Here is a 6,146-nt window from a genome sequence, read left to right on the forward strand (position 1 = left end):
TGGGAATTTTCAGCAGACAGCATGTAGCTTTGACCAAAGAACTACTCTACATTTGGGAAAGTCCTCTTCTTCAAACAACTGGGCATATTTGGGAGAAAACAAAGAGACAAACTGGGGAGAAAGGAAACACTTTTGTGCTTAGAATGATCTGTCAGATGAACTTTGGTGATCTGGAAATTAGGGAGTACTGAGCATATATTTTAAAAATCTGCACAGTGCTTAGCCCTTAGAATGTGCTGCGTTTTGGATAGGTTTGAAGTGTGTATGTGAAAAAAAAAACTTGTTTCCAAAGTATATTCCTTTAGATGTCCCTATTAAAGAAATATTATTTAGGAATAAATGAGTTTGAATTTTTGTTCTATTGAAAAAAGAAAGAGTGACTTTCAGGTCTGCAAAACTTTCTTTAAGCCAATCCCTCTGGAGTTGAGGTTGGGAAGAGAAAGAAGGAAAGCAGACACCTCCTTATATACAACTGATCGTGGAAATTTTCTTGTCTTGTATCAGTGTCTGTAAATGTTTTCAAACACTTTAACTTTAACAGTGTGCTATATGTGTGGGTGTGTCAGGTTTTGTTTTTGTTTTTTTGTTTTTGGCTGCACCAGGTCTTAGTTGCAGCATGTGGGATCTAGTTCCCTGACCAGGGATGGAACCCAGTAGCGCTAGTGGATTCCATAACTAGCATTTGGTAGAAGTGCTGTAAGAAAAGTAGGTTGGGAGAAAAGAGAACCCTCTTATACTGTTGGTGGGAATGTAAATTTGTGCAGCCACTATGGAAAACAGTATGGAGTTTCCTCAAAAACCTAAAAATAGAGTTGCCATATGATCCAGCAATCCCACTCCTGGGCATATAACCAAACAACACTAAAATTCGAAAAGATACATGCACCCCTATGTTCATAGCAGCACTATTTACAATAGCCAAGACATGGAAACAACCTAAATGTCCATAGACAGATGAATGGATAAAGAAGTTTTGGTATATATATACAATGGAATATTACTTAGCCATCAAAAAGAATGAAATAATGCCATTTTCAGAAACATGGATGAACCTAGAGATTCTCATACTAAGCAAAGTAAGTCAGACAAAGAAAAATACCATATGATATAATATCATATGTGACTTATATGTGGGATCTAAAATATGATATAAATCAACATACCTATGAAACAAAAACAGACTCACAGACATAGAGAACAGACTTGTGGTTGAGTTTGGAATTAGCAGAGGCAAACTATTATATATAGAATGGATAAACAACAAGGTCCTACTGTATAGCACAGGGAACTATATTCAATATCCTGTGACAAACCATAATGAAAAAGAATATATATATATTTTTTTCACTTTGCTGTACAGAAGAAATGAACACAACATTGTAAATCAACTATACTTCAACAAAATTTTAAAAAAGAAAAGTAGGTTGGTTACAGACAGTGAGCATGCACTTCTGTCCTTCCATGTTTAAGAATATAAAATCTGGTGAGGACAGCAGCCTGTTCACATCAGGGGGTGCTCTGGGCTCAGAGATTCATTTCAGTACATGTCCATGGGCATTCCATCACATGATCCAACCACAAGTTCAGCTGACTCTCGTTATCTCTCCCCAGTGCAAATTAACCCCCTCAAGAACCAACCCACTGAAAACAGGAGTCAGTCTCTCCTTCTGCCAAACAACCCCAATCAATGGTCATCTTCAGCTCCTGATTCCCAGCAAGTGTAGTGCATGGAGGAGAGTCAGGTGAAGGCTGGGGGCCTCCTTCCCCACAATATCATCATCAGGTATATCTTATAATGAAGCCACGTCTGGTACTGCAAGATTCTAGGACAACTAATCTTAGCATATTTGCACCTTCATAAATATCAGGTTGTTTTTGATAGATATCAGCGTCCATCTTGGGATAGTCTATCTCTTTATGGGCACAGAAGTCTCCAAAAAAAAAAAAGCTGATTCCTGCAAGCTGCCTCATACCCCGCCTCCTATCTCTCTCATGGTGAAGGCTACTGAAACTTCTCTCACTCCTGGGAGATGTCAGAGAGTTGCACTCCTATCATGAGACCTTCTTATAACTCTGCCATAATGAATTCCGTGTCTTTCCTTCCAACAGTGTGCTATTTCAGCTGTAATCCCTGCCCAATTCAGGAGCAGAAGATTCTAATTACTGCTTTGCAACATTCAATAATACCACTATTTGAGACTGCCAAAAAAAAAAACCCATATTCAAACTAAGTGGTCCTTAAGTATAAAGCTCAAATCCTTCTTTTCTTAAGATAATTATTTTCTTAGTTTCACCATGCCAATACATAAATAAACATGGATTCTTTACAGAAAATATGCAATTTTGTTTGAGCAAAGCCCTACTGAGATTTTAGATTTAGACATACATAATCAAGACCTCTGAAGCTGAACGTGACTTTTGTCAAATAAATCACAATACTTCCCACTTGATTTTGATAGTTTCTGTTTCAGTATATACTTAATAAAATGCCATAGCATAGGCCTAACATCCTCATAACACCTACCACAAACACAGGAATATTTTGCTCTCATCTGAGCTAAAAAATGAACAGAGAAATTTGGGACCATTAACTATTGTTTTCAATTAAGTGACACTAAGATCTGTGCGCACCTTTCTCAGAAATTTATATTTTTACCACGATAAAACCATGCATATTTAACTTACAGTGACTGTGTGTTATTGCAAGAGAATTTGATGCTTGCAGAGTTTCTATGATGCTGTTTATTTTTGCTACTAAAGAACAGAGAGATTCTCTCAAACCCACCTCTGATGAATAGAGGCATGCTTGCTTCTCACCACCCATCTAGTGGTTCCTGTAATAAGAGGGGCCATTAACCTCTCCTCCTGGAGGCAGATGCCTGGTGATGGGCAAAATCCGCTGTGTTCGTCCCTAAACATGAGGAGTCCAGTCTGCATAGTCGTATGGGAAAGACAGTCCACTGAAAAAAGAGAGAACTGAAACCAGCCGAGTAATATCTGAATGTTGTGTATTACTGTTTTGCGCAGAAAACAAAGGGGAAGAGACGTTTGTAATTCTCATGATTTTATGAATGCTCTGCCTCTTTTTTTTATTTAAAAGGTCTAAAAATTAGGCTTGATTTAACAGAAGGGAGTACTCCTTAATTTTGGAAAATGCCTAATGGAGATCCTGGCTACTAACTAATCAAGCATTAGAGAACTGGCAAAAGCATGCACCTGTGTAAGAAACAAAATAATAAAATAAGTACAAGGCGGTATGTTTGTTTTGGGCTGAGGGTCCTTATGTGACTGTCGGTAGTGGTTCTACATGCAGGTATGATCTTATCTATCAGAGAACTGAAACACCCGTTTCCTACATCCACAAACCCCCAACTGCCTTATCTCTTTCACCACAATCTTTTCTTGATTAAAAAACAAACAAAACAGCAGAAGAGGAAACCGGGCGGGCGGTTGTATGGCTGGAGGTGGTTGCCTGGCTGGCGGGTCTGCATGTCCTGGGCAAAGCAGGAGGTGCCTGGATGCAGAGGAGGGTGGACACTTGGGGACCAATGGTTTCAGAAGCATTCCCACATCCACATTCCTTGGCCCCATCAAGGTGGGAGATGCCATCCCATCGGTGGTGGTGTTTGAAGGTGAGCCTGAAACAAGGTGACTCTAGCAGAATCCGAGGCCAAGGAAGGGGTGCTGTCTGGAATCCTTGAGGCCTTTACCCTCAGCTCTTCCTAGACCCACCTGCCAGGGTTTGTGGAGCAGGCTGGGGCTCTGAAGGCTGAGGGGATCCAGGTGGTGGCAGGTCTGAGGGTGAATGATGTCTTTGTGACTGAAGGGCAGGGACGAGCCCACAACACGAAAGGCAAGGGTGGGCTCCCAGCTGACCCCACTGTGGTCTTTGGGCAGGAGACACATTTGTTACTAGATGATTCCTTCGTGTTTCTCTTTGGTAATTGATGGCTTAAGAGGTACTGCTTGTAACAGAGGAAGGTGGAGTGAAGTCCATGAATGGGAGCCCATGGCCCAGGCTTCACCTGCAGCCTGGCTGGCAACCTCACCTGTAGCTCTGAGGCCTCTGCCCAGAGGTATTTCTTCTCCCCTTCACTTTTTCACCTGCCTGACCCAGGCAGAGGGCCTCAAGCCAACCTCAGCTGGAGCCGCTCAACTGGAGCCTTAGCCAGATTTCTGCAATAAACACTTCTGATTCAAAAAACAAAGAAAAAACAATTTTTTTTTTTAAGCTCTGGTCAAAACAGACTCAGTGCTCTAACAATGGATCAGCAGGAGGAAAAAGAAAAGAGAAGCAAATGTCACCTACAGGTGCATTAAAATAATTGTGTTCATCTGAAACACTTAGACTTCTTGTAAACAAATCTGAGCTAGCAATCCCGGGCATTTCCATCATGGGTAGCCACAGGGATGAACAGCAATTGACTGTCGTTGAACAACTCAGATTCATTGTCGGTGGCTTCCTAGCAGCAGCTGTTGGAATCAGCCAACAAAAGCTGGCTGCAGGAGAAAGCTGATCTACAGAGAATTCACAAGGAATCGAAGTGAAATGGTCTGACCTCTGCAGTTGCACAAAAACTGAACCAGGTTGCATGTGCGGTTGGGTGAGGACCACATAAAACTCCAAGGAAGTGGCAGGGAAGACTCATAAATCTATGAAGGAAAGTCACTGAGGTTGAGAAATTTCTACTGGGAGATCTGTGCAAGGGTTTAAAAAAAAAAAAAAACTTGGTAATTTGTCTTTATAGACATTTATCTTCCTATGTTGGCTGTTATTAGCAGCTGCTTTTGTCTTATTGGCGTCATAAATAAATATGATGTTTTCTTTTTTTTTTCTTTTTTAAAGTTTGGTCAGGGAGAGTCTTTATTAGTCCAGAGGATCTCCTTTTACCTAAGTGATAAAGAATTCAAAGGTAGCTGTCTCTTGCAGTTCAATGTTGATGGAACTGGGAGTGCAATGATGGAGCTGGACTCCTTTGGGCAATGGAATGGCAGGGTTCTAGAATAAAAGTAGCCACTGGTGGCACTGAACTCTTAGATGCATGTAGAAATAATTATCACAATAGGCAGCAAGACTAGAAAAGCAATCAAGAAAGATCTGTAGTGACGGTTAATATATCATGATGTGCCAAGGGACAAAATAAATATTCAGACAATAAGAACATTTCTTGACTTCTATAACTTAAAAAGATCAGAAGCCAGCACTCAAGACTGCTGTAAGTTACTACAAGGGAAAATAAGAATTCACTTAGTTTCCAAACATGAGCCAGTCTTTAGCCACTGACTTTTACTGTGATATTATTGACCCCAGAACATGTATTCTTCGATCTTCATCAGAGATGAACATCGGAAGCAGTCCTCATGCACTTAAATGGACAGCAGTACACACAGTTTTGCCAGGACTTTATTATCTTCTGCTTTCTGTCATAATGTAGCATGAAGGAATATTCATTGTCTGGAAATTCTGAAGAACCTCACGCTAGGTCACTATATTGATGACATCATGTCGAGCGGACATTCATTCTCTGTATGATAATACACTTCCTGAAGATGAAGATGCTTTCATTATTGTCTTTATATTTCTGCACTACCTAGCACAATGTCTTCTGCATCCTGGGGCTCATATGTCCCAGCAATCACATTCTTGAGAAAATATCCCTTCTTCTATGAAGTGTACAGAAATCTTTGAATTTGAGGATGGGTTTCTTGGTCAGTTGGTAAAGTCTACAATTCTATTCAGCTCTTCAGGTTTCTATATGTGACTATGATCAAGTTCCTTAACATCTTAGAACCTCAGTTCACGTATCTGCTAGTGTTGGAGGGTCTCCTGCAGAGGCAGGGGGTGGCGGCTGTGGCTCACAGAGGGGACAAGGACACTGGCAGCAGAAGTTCTGGGAAGTACTCATTGGCGTGAGCCCTCCCGGAGTCCGCCATTAGCCCCACCAATGATCCTCAATATGATGATTTCTGAACTATTTCTAAATAAATGCTTCTGTGTTGCTGGATTGTCTTTCCTCCATGTAATCATAATATTGGCCGTTTAGAATAGATTTGCTTATAAAAGACAAGCAGCATTGAATCTGTTAATTTCCTCTGTTGTGCTGAATCTGAAATTAGCAGTTATTATCTCCAAGTATACAGTGGTA

The 6,146-nt window shown here is 40.7% G+C and overlaps 1 pseudogene; it reads left to right on the plus strand.

Moving 5' to 3' along the window:
* Positions 1 to 3,454: 3,454 nt before the first annotated feature.
* LOC118901171 lies at positions 3,455 to 4,185 on the plus strand (annotated as a pseudogene).
* Positions 4,186 to 6,146: the final 1,961 nt, after the last annotated feature.

This window comes from Balaenoptera musculus, chromosome 9 (assembly GCF_009873245.2).
Source record: "Balaenoptera musculus isolate JJ_BM4_2016_0621 chromosome 9, mBalMus1.pri.v3, whole genome shotgun sequence".
Classification (NCBI taxonomy): domain Eukaryota; kingdom Metazoa; phylum Chordata; class Mammalia; order Artiodactyla; family Balaenopteridae; genus Balaenoptera; species Balaenoptera musculus.